Below are 13,496 nucleotides of genomic sequence, written 5' to 3' on the forward strand. Positions count from 1 at the left end.
GCATGACACACAGAGAAGATACGTGTGCAAAACTCATGATTCACTTACTCACGCCCGAGGCTGGGTTCCTCAGGAAGCAGCGCCTGAGACGCGATTTAGAACTTGGGCAGGTCTCAAGAGGTTAATGAGGAGAGAGCCCTTGAGGTTAGCTCCTGGGGTGGGGCTACAGGAGGCCAATGCTGGGGAGGAAGCAGAGGCAGCCAGAGAAGCTGACCCAGGTTCAGGTCCAGTAACGCCTTAACCAACCCCCAGGGGAACCTGGAAGTTCAAATGGCTCTCCGGAACCGCCTGGAGTTGGCCCAGATCGCCACACCTTGGTGTCCGCTCTCAACCCATCCTGTGCAGCTAAGGCAGGCACTTAGGCCAAGGGGCCAACAGCTGCAGACTCTGAGGACGGCAGTCCCCACAGCTGGGGCGACAGGACCCTCTTTGAAAAGGAATGGTGTGTGTGTGTGTGTGTGTGTGTGTGTGGTGTGTATGTGTGGTGTGTGTGTGAGTGTGTGTGGTGTGTGGTGTGTGTGTGTGTGGTGTGTGTGGGGGGGTGGTGTGTTCTCTGTTTTGATACAGACGACTCTCTTTTGGTGGGTCCTGGTCAGATAGTTTTGCAAGTGCCTTCTGGGAGAGTCTAGTTAGCCTGAGTTGTTTTCCAAATGGCCTGTGCTGGGGAGTCACATTTCCTGGCTGCTCCACCTGTTAGAAGCCACCCCTCTTGGTAAGACGGCCCTTGCCAGGCAGAGCTGTTGGTGCCTCCCATGCATTAAGAAATGGCAGCTGGTGCCAATGTCCCCAAATGAAAATGACTAAGGAGGATTAAAACCAAGCAATGTCAGCCTTACCTCTGATGAAACACACACCTAGAAGCCCTCTGCTGCCCTGGGGTCCCCTTGACCTTCTTTGCCTCCCTTCCCTAGCAGATTGTCTTCAGCAAATTATATTCTAAGTCACGTAACTCTAAGTGGGCTGAGGCTGGACACTTGGAGCAATCTCTGCTCTTGGCAAAAACCTGGAGGAACCCCTCTTGCTGTTGGTTTGCAAACCCCTCCATTCGGGGCTCCTTGACTGCTGTGGCAGGAAAAGGACAGAAATACCAGAGGGGGGCTCGTTGCTGTCTGTGTGGGACAGCATCCCAGTTTCTGCAGAGCTTAGAATGACAGATTTCCTGAGGGTAGAAATCTCCTAGGGAGCTTGGGCCAATGCAGCCTTGGGGGCTGTCCCCAAAGTCCAATGTATTGGGTTCTGCAGGGGCTGCCCCTGGAATCTGCATTTTTAAAAAAATGTTTTGTTTTGTTTTTTTTGTTACAGAAAACTTGCCATAATAGTTCAAAGGATTCACACATCCCCTGATTTTTATCACGCCCGTTCTATCATTTCTCTTTCCATATATAAGCAGGCGTATTACTTATTTTTCAGAATCATTTGAGAAGTTACGAATGTGATATCTTTTTTACCTAAGCTTGCCTCCTAAGAACCAGAAGATTCTCTTACATAACTACAGCAGAATTATCCACTGCAGGATAGTTAGCATCAAGGCAGTACTATGATCTAGTCCACGGTACCTAGTACATTCCTCAAACTGTCCCTCCCCGCCTTTGAATAGTCATACAGTGGGTCCTTTGGGTGGAAGCCCTTTTTTTTTTTTTTTGTCTCGGAACCATATATTCAAGGTCTCCGCTGACCTTGCAGATTGGACTCTTCCCTCTCAATAACTCCAGTGCCCAAAGGACTTTAAAAAAAAAAACAACCAGTTTTGTGGGGGCACCAGATTTAGTGCCGCAGAGGGGTTTCGAGTTGGGGATTTATCTATTTATTTTACCATCCGATTTGCTCGGAACTCAAATCTGTGAGATTTCTTTAATTGCCTGGGTTGCTAAGCTGGCTGAGTCTTGGGGAATCCTGCTGGGCTTTTGATTTCCCTGACTTTGATCCTCTGGAAGGAGGGAGGGCTCTGGGAGGTCTGAGCTGGATGGAGCTGGCTGCTGCCAGGCTGGGAGGTGAGTTGGGGGAGGGAGGGGTTGAAGCTGCACAGGGATAAAAACAGCCACCGGGTCTTCCCTGTGCTGAATGGGGCATCCTGGCTGTGAGCAGAAGACAGCATCCGGTCCATTGTGCAGATGAGGTGACTGAGGCTCAGGAAGCCCAGCTGGCATTTGAACCTAAGCCTGTGTGACTGCAAAGCCTGCGTCGGCCTAGCTGTAACAGAACCCGTCTCAACTGAGTGATACAAATGAGGTCAGGAAAGCTCTGCAAGGAATGGAGGCTGAGGAGCCTGCGATTTGACTCAGCACCTGCATAGCTGAGTCTGGGACCTGTCAGTGTGGGGCATGTGCCCCAGATCTGTTGGGTGATTTTAGACCTTGCCACCAGCACCCATCTGGGTTCACGGTGGCTTGAGTTTGAATTCTGGCTTTGTCCTTCATCAGTGATGGCCAGTACTGGGTGTTTGTGGTGGCCTCTCCAGACCTGCTCTGCACCAGGAGGGACTCCGCATCTGGAAGCTCCCTCACCCTCTGTTAGGGGTTGGGGCGCTGACCACTGGGTCGGAGGGAGGTGTCAGGGAGGTCCTGATGTTGGGCTCTTTCCAGGGACACCCCACCTTCTGTGAAGCTCAGTCCAGCCAGGTCTGTGCAGCCGCAAAAGCTGCTCTGTTGGGCTCTGGAGCCTCCCCTCCCTTCCTGCTTTGGGGCCGGGGTGGGGGAGTAAGGGCTCCCTACTGTTGCTCCCAACCCTGGATTATGGCTCTGTCCCTTGCCAGTGTCCCATGCCAACCGTCCATTCACTAGACCCTCCAGCTCACTCATTTCTGGAGGAGGCAGGAGGATGTCGGTGAAGAGGAGCTTCTGACCGGATCACAGGAAGATGAGCAGGACACAGACAAGCCCAGAGGGGAAGGGCATGGCAGATCGAGGGCCACCCTCGTGCCCACAGCTCCTTCTCTGGCTGCTTGCTGCCAGCTGAGGGTTGTGCTAAGCCCTTAGCTTGTGTCAGGTCCTCACAGCAATCCTGGGAGGTAGGTCCACCCACCATTCCATTCTACAGATGACGAAATTGAGGCACAGAGAGCTCAAGCACCTTGTTCAAGGTCACACAGCTGGGGGACAGTAAGACTCCGGGACCCAGATTTTGCAGCATGAAGGCAAATAAGTGGTCTGAGTGGGAATTCACAAAGTGCCAGGGCAGGACCAGAACTCTCTGGGATGCTTTTGGCTCTGTGGGCAGGACTAGTGAGATGTTTGCCCTGACATGTGCCCAGGGTCACCGGCTCCTATCCCTGCTCGGCCAGTTCCAAACCTTGCCACCTTCAAATTGCCTAACCGCTGGGTGCCGCAACTCACCACTCAGTGAAGCAGGGCTCCTCACAGTACTCACCGCCAGGGTTCCACGAAGGTTAGGGGAGGGCTCGTTTCAGTGTTTGGAGCAGCATTTTATGATCCTGCCTCTTGGTCTCATTATCTAAGGGACAACCCAGGGTTGAGGAACCTAAGCACTGTGGAGACTTCACTCCTCCCTCACTAGTGGGCTCCCACCAGGTCATCTGAGCTGGTCTCTGCTGGACTGGTGCCCCCTCGCTTCTCCCTATGGCCAGGACAGACTGACGCGTTCTCTAACCCCCAGACCTGCCTTGTCCTGCCCCCTCCACTCCTAGCCCCAGCCCCAGCTCCAGCCCGTCTAACAGGGGCCCTTGAGGCTGCCTGCTCCTACCTGCCCAGAGACGCCTCGGGCTCTGATGGCCTCAGCCCGGCTCAGATGGCCCTCTTCTCCAGGAAACCCTCCGTATCTAGGCCAGACCCCCCAGTTATGAAGCCACCCGCTCCCAGGACTTTGCCACTCAGTGCCCTTCCACAGCCCATGTCATTCTATGAATATCTGATTTCCCACCAGAATGTGAGCCCTTAGCTGGGCGTGGTGACACACCTGTAGTCCCGGCTACTCAGGAGGCTGAGGCTGGAGGACCACGTGAGCCCAGAAGTTCAAGACCAGCCTAGACTGCCTCAGGGGACCTCATCACTTTATGTGTCAATTTCCCATGACAACAAAAATCAGTGTATTTACTTTTTTGAGAAGGAGATGTGTTCAATAGTTAATACACACACACACACACACACACACACACACACACACACTTGTGTGTGTCTGTCTGGAGGGGTTCCGTGAAGTTTCCTTGCATTCTCTATCTCCTAGTTACCCACCTCCCTCCCCAGGTCACCCTGGGCTGAATGTCTCATCTGTCTTTATGTAGATACAAACAAATGTGAAAGGTAGATCATTTTTAAAAATCTAAAAGGAGTTATCCTGAAACACAATGGAGATTGTTTCTAGAACTCTAAGAGGCAGAGGAGAGAGAGGATGGTGGGGCCTAATTTCTGAGTCTGGCTGCCTGGGTTCAAATCCTAGTCTTTCATTTTACTGGCAAATTACTTCAACTCTCTGTGCTTCGGTTTCCCTGTCTGTAAAATAGGTGTAATAAAGATACTCATGTATAAGATTATATTTACTACTGTTTATAAAGCACTTTGATAAAGCTAGCATCCTGTAGAGGTGTTTTTCCCCCCCTCTGAGTATGTTGAAATAAGTGAGTGCTACCCTTCTACCTGGATACAGAAGGGGACCTTCACGGGGCTAGGCTATGCCACATGCATTAAAGTTTTGGTTTTGTAAGTTGAAAATCTTTTATTATAGATAGTTTCAAACATGTAAAAAACTAGAGAAAAATAATATGATAAACCCTCATGTGCCCCTTGCTCATGTCAGCCATTAGTGACTCACGGAGCCACCTGCATTTCTAACAAGACCTGGTGCTCACTAAGTCATTAGAAACCCCCTGTGGAATTCAGGGCACCCCACCCCTGGGATCTGTTTGATTCATTCTAGTTTGTTGGGCTGCAAGACAAATTGTTATTTCTTTTTTTTTTTTTGGTGCATGGACACTTTACCCCAAGGTATATCCCAGTGCTTTTTATATTTTTATTTTGAGAAAGGGTCTTGCTAAGTTGCTAAGAGTGGCCCCAAACATGTGATCCTCCTGCCTCAGCCTCCTGAGTTGCTGGGATTACAGGTGTGTGCCTTTGCTCCTGTCACAATTCTACTTCTTGAGATCAGAAAAGATAGTAGAAACTTTTTTCTTATCCCAAGATAAAACTTTGTCTGCCCTTGATATGAGGATTTCCTATAAGAGTTCAGAGCCCAAAGGCCAACTCCTGCTTAGTTCTTCCCTGGGGTCCCCTCTGTTGACAGAAGCCACTCCTCTCCTACCCTCTTTTACCATCTTCAGACCCTGATCTGGCTCTAGGTCTCTGCTTCTCTTGGGCTCCTGAAAGCAAGTTTAATAACAAGGGGTTGTGTGCATTAATTTGAGGACCACCTCTGGTTTCCTTTGGAGCACAAACTGTCCCTGGATTCCTGGACCCTGGACACAAAAGGGAGACTCTAATTTACCTTTGACTGTTCTTTGGGAGACAGGCAGCTCCCCGTCATTAGGGAGGAGCCCATGTTTACCAAATCCATGAGCCTGATTGGACCTGGACACACCCTGCTTGGCACAGACACCAGTGACTTATTTTTTCCTCCTGCTAATTTGCGGCCAGCTGTATTACCAGTCATCATAATAACTGCCAGCCTCTGTCACCTGCCGGCTGCCCTCTCCATACTCATTAACTCAATTAATTCTCACAAGGACCTTATGAGGCAGAGCTCTTGTTACGCCCAGCTCACAGAAGAGGAAATTGAGGCCGAAGAACTGCTTCCTGTCCCCCGATGTCCTTCCTCCCCTCTTTTACAATAAAAGGATCCAATCTGTAGCAGGGACACGGCTGCCCAGAATGTCCTGGGCTCCCCGAGTGTTGGTGTGGCCGTGGGACTCATCTGTGGCTGAGGGAAGGAGGGGAAGGGGCCATGGCAGTTCTGAAGAGCTTTCTGTAGGGTTGGCTGCTGCTTTCTCCCTTCATTATCCTGGTGTCTGGAAGGCCAAGCCGCCATCGGGAACCATAGGTGGGGTCCTGAACAGAGGTGCCTTTGGCCAGAGAGATCGTGGGCCAGAGAGATCTTCACTTATCCCAACATTGCAGCAGCAAGACACAGACCTGGAGTCACAGAACAGCTGCACATGGCCTGACTGAGCCCCTTCCCGGAAGAGGCACGCTGGGCGGCCACCTGTGTCCATGCTGACCGTGGAACCCTGAGAGCTTTGAACTTGGCATGGATGACAAAATGTCCCAGGATCAGAGCTCTACCAGACACACTCCCTCTGCCAGAGAGAATGTCAAGAGCTCTTCTTGGAAGGACAAATGATGTCTTGGTGTGGGGGAATCAGGAGCCAAATTCCACTTCATCCCCAACAGACCTTCTGCACAAGGCCAGTCTGATGTGGAGGCTAGGCAGGAAGAGAGGCCATGGGTGGGGAATTGAGGCCAGAGGTGCCCAGGCCGTGGAGGCTGAGGGAGTGTGCTCTTTACTGCACTGAGAGCCACCAGTCGGGGAGGAAGCTTTGTGCTAAGTGCTGGAGCCCTCTGGTCAGGAGCATGGTGGGGTTGCAAAGGGACCAGGAACCCCCTCTCTCCTTGGACGCCCACCTATGGCCATGGGACTTCGCAGCTCCTATGGCCATGGGACTTCGCAGCTCCTCCTTGAACATGAACTTGGCTATGTGAGCTGCTGCAGTGTTAGATATTAGTCATTCCTCACTGCTGGAATCCTGCACCACGTGAGTGAGCCTGGGCTAGCCTGTTGGGTGATGAGATGCCTGGTCATACAACCAACTGCTGGCTGTGAACTTGAACATCCTCCATGGGAAATAAGGAGTATGTATTGTTTTAAGCCTCTATTTTTTTTTTTTAATTCAGCAAAATCCAGCTGGATCAAGGGGCTTTTGGAGGCAGACTCTGACTACATAGAGTTCATTATCTCACAGACCAAAGCGTTGGGGGTTCACAGGGAGCCCAGTGATGCCATCAGAGACCTGGGTTCTCTCCTGTGTCCGACCCTTGTCTTGGTCCCTGAGCTTGACGTCATGTGCTCCTGCATGATTACCAGGTGCCGGGGAATCCCGTCCTCACTTCCAGGCATAAAGCTGGGACTTGGTGGCTAAGAGCCCACCAAAGGTCCAAAAGAAGCTCTTTATAGAAGTCCAGCTCTTTCTAAGGGCAGAAAAAGATTTTCTACTAGTTCCCACCTTTAGTTCATTGGCCTTAAGGGATCACATCGCCAACCCACTCGTGGGCGAAGTGAAATGGGGTTGGCACGTTTGGCTTCAACCAATCATGGTTTGTGTCCTGGAGGTGGACGCACTGAGCCCAGACAAACCAGGGTTTTGCTAGCCAGTAAGCTGGGGGAGTGGTTGTCAGGGACAGTCCTGGTGACACTGGGGACACAGAATGAACAGGGTTTCTGTGGCTGGAGTGTGCGAGGATGCAAAAAGGTGGCAGGAGTCCTGTGTGGTCAGAGGGGTCTGGGAAGTGTTTCCCATGATGGCTGTCACCAGTGTCCTATGAAGAGGAACAAAGAGGTTTTTGGTCCAATCAGCTCCAGAAAGGTTGAGTCCCACTGTGTTTCACAGTTTTCGTCCCCGTCGCTGTTGTGGGCTCTCTGAGAGCTTTGAAAATGTTCACACGGATTCCCAGAGCAGGGGGCTGGGGAGGGGTGCTGCGGTCTTCTCCTACCCTGGGGCCACCTCAGAGCTTTCCTTTCCTCAAAATGGCCCTCCAGACCCCTGAGGACGAGGGGGTGTGGCGATGCTTAATCAGTGTGGCATTGCCCCGCACTGAGCATGTCCAGAGACTCTTTGGGGAGGTCCCTAGTGAGGGGTGGGGTAGAGGACATCATGTTCTTGACATCAAGCAGGTGAAGGCCATGCTGCTAAGTCCCCCTCAATGCACAGGTCAGTCCCCCAACAAGAAATTCCTACCCAAAAGCCTCTAAGAAGCCACACATTCATAAATGAATGCTCATGGTAGCATTATTCATGATAGCCCCAAACCAGAGCCTCTCTCCATAACCCATTGTGGTATGAATTTATCAATGAATTAATCCATCAATGAGGACGAGCCCTTGTGATCCAGCCACCTAGCCAAGACCCCACCTCTGATCACAGCTGCTCTGGGGACCAAGCCATGAGCTTTTGGGGGGACATAACAAGTGTGAGGTTAAGAAACCTGGACTTGCAGGTCATTGGTTTGCAAGAACAAAATTGGGGGATCAGGTTGGGGGACTATGTGAGCAGGCTAAGTTTGTTCTCTGTTTCACTGATTGGTGAGAAGCTCTGGGGTAAGTTTCTCTGAGCACCTGCTGTATGCCAGGCATTTTCAGGTACATCATCATGCGTGGTCAGCAGTTAGATCTGGTCACTGCATTATGAGAAGATGAGGCTCCGAGAGGCCCAGTGTCTTGCCGGAGGCTGCACAGTTGTTAAGCTATAGAGCCTGGCCTGATGACCTTTAGATCTGCTCTTGATCCTATGGACTTGCCCCGCCATGTCCTGACTCTCACTGGGACTGAGGCTTAGGAAGTGGCATATGGGCCTTGGCTCTCTCCTGTCCCAGCTCTGGTGGCAGCTTGGTCCTGGAGATGCCCCAGGGATGCTGATGCTTATCCTTGGCCTCAAGCTGCTGCGCAGGCATCTGGGTGGGGGGTGGGGTTGGTTGCTCTGCACTGTGGGTACAGATTCTGCCCTGAGCCCAGAAACCATGTCCTCTGAGTCTTGGCTGCAGGGACTTCAAGAGCAACCACAGGAAGGTCTGGAGAGTGGGGCCTGGTCTGAGTGGGGAAGGGAAGGATTAGCCATGTCCCTGGGCTGTACTGGGGCAGGAGAGTCCACCTTAAGGGGAAGACTCAGCTTCAGGTGACCGTGAAAGAGAAGCAGGAGGCTGGTTCATCAAAGTGACACTTAGCCTTCCAGCCACCCTGCTAAGTTGCATCCAGAACCCCATGGGGTGCCCAAGCCCCATGCCTAGGTGACTGGTACCACATCCCTTTGCCAGCGAGGAAACTGGGCTCGCGGGGGTTGTTGGACTTGTCATGCAGACAGAAGAGGGGAGCTGGGGTCTAAACCCAGGCCCCTCTGACAGCCGTGCTGGGCGCTCTTTCTATGCCGTTGCTTGTTACGTTTCCACCACAGCCCTGAGAGGTCGGACTTCTATTCTCCATATTTTAATAGAAGAGGACAGAGGCTCAGAGAGCATAAGTGACTTGCCTAAGGTCACACAGGTGGTAACTGGTGCAGCTGGGATTTGAACCCATGATTTCAGGGTCCATATTTCCAATCAGTAGGTTATGGAAGGAAGGAAGGAAGGAATGGAGGGAAGAGACAGAAACAGACAGGGCAGCCATCAGGGGGACATGCCTGCGGGCCAGTCAGGTCCCAGGTAGCAGTTATCTGTGTCAGAGCTGGGGTCTTGCCTTCTGAGTCCTGGCCTTCCCTGCGGCCCATGTGCCAGCCCAGGCTCACACAATAGGCTGGGGACGCTCCTTTATGGACCATGTCACCTACCAACTTGCTTTGGGCCACAAAGAAAAGGCAGCTTTGAATGTCAGAGGGGTCCTTTGGGAAGGTCATTCTGTCCTGTGCTCTTGACTGGGTCTCAAGAGCATTATTATCCCGCGGCTTCTGAATCGAGCCCAAGTTCTAGAAAGGACTCAGCTACTCTGCCCCGATATTTCAGAGGGTACATTCTCAAGGGTGTGAGCCAATAACCTGGGCTTTCTGGGCCCTCTGGATTTTGGCCAGAGACCCCCACAGAATGTGAGGGGGTCTTGTGCGAGGTTGGGGCAGGGACCATGCTCCTCATACCATCTTTTTTTTTTTTTTAATATTTTCTTAGTTATCAATGGACTTTATTTTATTTATTTATATGTGATGCTGAGAATCGAACCTAGTGCCTCACACATGCCAGGCAAGCGCTCTGCCCCTGAGCCCCAGTTCCAGCCCCAAGTCTGTCCATCTTAAGCATGTGTCAGACAGTGTTGAGAATGTGACATGGGCCCTTCCTCCAGTTACCCTGTGAAGGACATCCTCTTGTCTCTTCACATAATTTTGTTCCCTCTAGTACTAGTTGTGGCCTTGGGCCAGTCCCTTCATTTTTCTGAGCATCCATTTCTTTTTGATATTAGAAAGATGCTGGGATTTGCCCAAAGTCATGCAGTTAGTGAGGAGGAATGCCAAGTTCGTCCATCCACAAGTTTCCTGAATCCTTAAGGTCTGAAAACCTTTTACAGTTTTGAGCCAGGGAGTGGGCAGAGCTGATTGACACCCCTTGATCACAAAGAGATTACAATTTTGAGAAGGGTCAATAAATGTGGCTTGTATTGCCTGGATCGTTTTCGTTCACTGATGTCTACCTGGAGGGCTGCATCTTGGATCTGGAGGCAAGAGTTCAAGGATCAATTAGTAATGTCTGCTGTGGGATCAGCCTTGGGGAAGTAAATGGTTGCCTTGCCTCCAAGGCAAAGGAGGGAAGGGGAGAAAACTGTACTTCAGAGAAAGCCTTTTGAGATATGGCCCAAGGGCAGAGTGTTGGCTGTCTGCAGGCATAGCCTCCACCCAACTGAATTCTGTGGAGATTGATAGGCTAGAGAGAATACAGGCTCTGTGGATTCAAAGAAATTTTGAATTAAAACCCTGACTCAATCATTTATCCACTGCTTGTCCTGGGGCATATTATTTAACCTCTCTGAACCTTGGTTTCCTCTTCTGTAAAATGCTGAGGTAATTGGGATGATGGCCAAGTGCCTGCTTTTGCCACATTGAACCCTGACAACTGTGCTTCACCACCTTGCAGGACTCCATAGTCTGCATATGAGGCATCCCCTGGTGCATCACTATGATTGGCATTTCCTGAAGTTGGCAACCTGCGTCAGGCAGAGGCCCAGAGAGGACAAGTCACTTGCCCAAGTCACACAGCTAGCACATGGCAGGAGCCAGATTTGAGTTCAGGTCTGCCTGACTCCACACCCCCGGCCTGTCTCCACCATGCCTTCCTGCAAACCACAGTTCACCAAATCTGGACTGGCTCAGCACCCGTGGGCTGAGGGCGGGAGACTGCGGAGCCTGGGAGCTTCCTGCGCGGGAGCAGGGAAATGAGCGCTGGCCACCACATCTCCGCACGGTGCAAATCGGGGTGGTGGGGAAGAGGGGTGCCGGGAGAATCTCCCCCGCGCTGAAGCTGAGAAGAAAACTCTCAGAGATAGAGGGTGACCCCCGTGCTTTCAGTGGAACAGGGGCAGATGAGTCTTGGGCCAAGGCAGAGAGGTAAAGGGGGGTGGGAGGCACATTTGGGAGAGAAGGATGCTCAGCTCTCAGCAGATGCTGGGTGACTGACGAGCTTGTCACAAATCCTGTGGGTGGGAGAAAGGGAACCAACAGGGACCCGGAAGCGCCCAGGCAGGCAAGAGCAGGAGGAAGACTGTTCCAGAATCCGAGGGGGACTCCCCAACAGGAGCCGGACTGCGGCGGGAGGAAGCAGATGGGCCTGGCCAGGCAGAGCCCTAGATAGTACCCCAACCTCCAGAGGAGGGAGACCCTCCTGCGGGAAACCAGGGCGCTTGTACCGGGGAAGGCAGGCGGGAAAAACCAGGAGACATTCTTTAGGCAGCCCCAAGCCAGGTAATTCAGAACATTCTGGTAGCTCTCAAATTCTTTAATTTGATGACCCTTAATTTGATCATCTTTTATTTTCAGGGACATTAAATGGAATTAAATGGAACTTTAAAATGACCCAGATTCAGGACAGGTGGTGCCTCGGAGGCTTGGGCACAGATTGAAGGCTCCGGAGGTCTAGTGAAGCCCAACCTTGGGTGGCCTCTGCGCCTGAGTGTGGATGTTCCCAGAAGGTGAAACACACGGTCCCCAAATGCCCTGCTGTGATTCATCACCAGCAAAGATCTCAGGAGCAGGTGTGCATGAGGGAATTTCGGGGTCACAGCGGGTAATCCGGTCTGGCCAGGCTGAAGCAGGTGACCCGACTGTCCGCCTGATCCTGAGCTACTGGATAAGGAGATTAATCTAAATCTGTCTGAGGATAGCACGGCTCTTTAAGAGAGCCTGGGACCCAGAACCTGAGGGCTGAACTCAGGGACTTCATGCTAAGTCCCCAGCCCTCTGCCTGTGTGGCTCAGACATCCTCAATCGGTTCCTTGGGAAAACTGCCATGTGGTGGAGCCATGGTGGGGGTGGGAAACACAGAGCCCAGGGGGACCTGGGAGGAATGGAAAGAGAATATTGCAGGGGGACTGAGGTGAACTGGGGAGTCTCCCAGTTCAAAGGCGGCAGGAAGACCCGGCACCCGCTGATGGTCACTGGGTTTGGACTCCGGCTTTGCTCCTTATATCTGTGCCACCGTGAACCTGTCTTGTGGCTGAGGGGTCTCGTTATCTCTGTCGTACGGATGAGGAAACTGTGGCTCAGAGGAAGCCTGGTGGCTTGCTCAAGGGCACAGCTTGCTACCCCAGGAACTGCTCAGGGGCCAGGACTAGGCAAGTGGAGAATGCAGGGTCCAGGGCGGGGCGCTGGCCTCACCTCAGAGACCTGCTCTGTGGGCGGGAGCTAAGTCCCCCTCCTGCTCGAGGCCTGGGTCTCCCCTGAGACCTGGGAAACGTCCTGCGGCCTTTCCCATGGAGCGGGGGGATGGGCAGGTCGGAGTGAGAGAGCCCCCTCTGTCTGTCCTCTGGCTGAGACCTCCAGGAGCCCCCTCCCTGTGCCTTGAAGGGGCACCTGCGATTTGCTGAATTGGGGAATTTCCTGTGTCATTGGAAGCCGGTGATGAGGGTGGCTGGGTCCTCCGGGACACCAGCGAAGGCCACCTCCATTGTCCCTCGGGCTCCTGTCAGGCCCTTTGGTTACAGGATCAGCAGCCTCGCTCTCACCCTGGAGCACCGTCCGGGCTTCCTGTTAGAGATGCGACCCTCCCCCTTGTGCCTGGACCTCCTTGTCTATAAAATGGGACAGGGACGGAGCCCCTCCTGCAGTTGCCCAGGGCTGGGTGAGTGCCAGACCCCCAGCGTCCCTGGGCAGCCTGCGACTCTCCTTGGCCTCCCCTGTCCCCACCACGTGCGCTGACTCTATTAAGTTATTCTGTTAAGATGACTGATGTGGTTTCCGTTTTCCTGCCAGAACCACTGACTGGTGCGCTCCAGGCCCCCACGGAGCCGCAGGTGCCTCTGGGACCCAGGGTGAAGGCCACCAGGGACCTGGAAACTGCGTCACCACGGGGCAGGAACAGCTCTGCTCATGCAAACTGGTTCTTAGCAGTTCTTTCCAGAAGTGATAGTGTCCTCTGTCCACGTTTCCTCAACCAAAGTCGGTCCCTCAACCACTCCTGAGTTCAGTAAGGAATGGGCCGTGAACACCACTGACCAACAGTGGTGGAAAGATATCTTTGGAAAGATACAGAAGCGGTATCTGCTCTCTTCTTAACAGTCAACCCTAATGAGGTCCCTGATTAGATTTTCCCGGACAATAAAATCCAGCAAGTTATTGAGCATTTGCTTTGTGCTGGCCTAAGCACCCGTTT

This window comes from Marmota flaviventris, chromosome 1 (genome assembly GCF_047511675.1).
Source record: "Marmota flaviventris isolate mMarFla1 chromosome 1, mMarFla1.hap1, whole genome shotgun sequence".
Taxonomy (NCBI): Eukaryota; Metazoa; Chordata; class Mammalia; order Rodentia; family Sciuridae; genus Marmota; species Marmota flaviventris.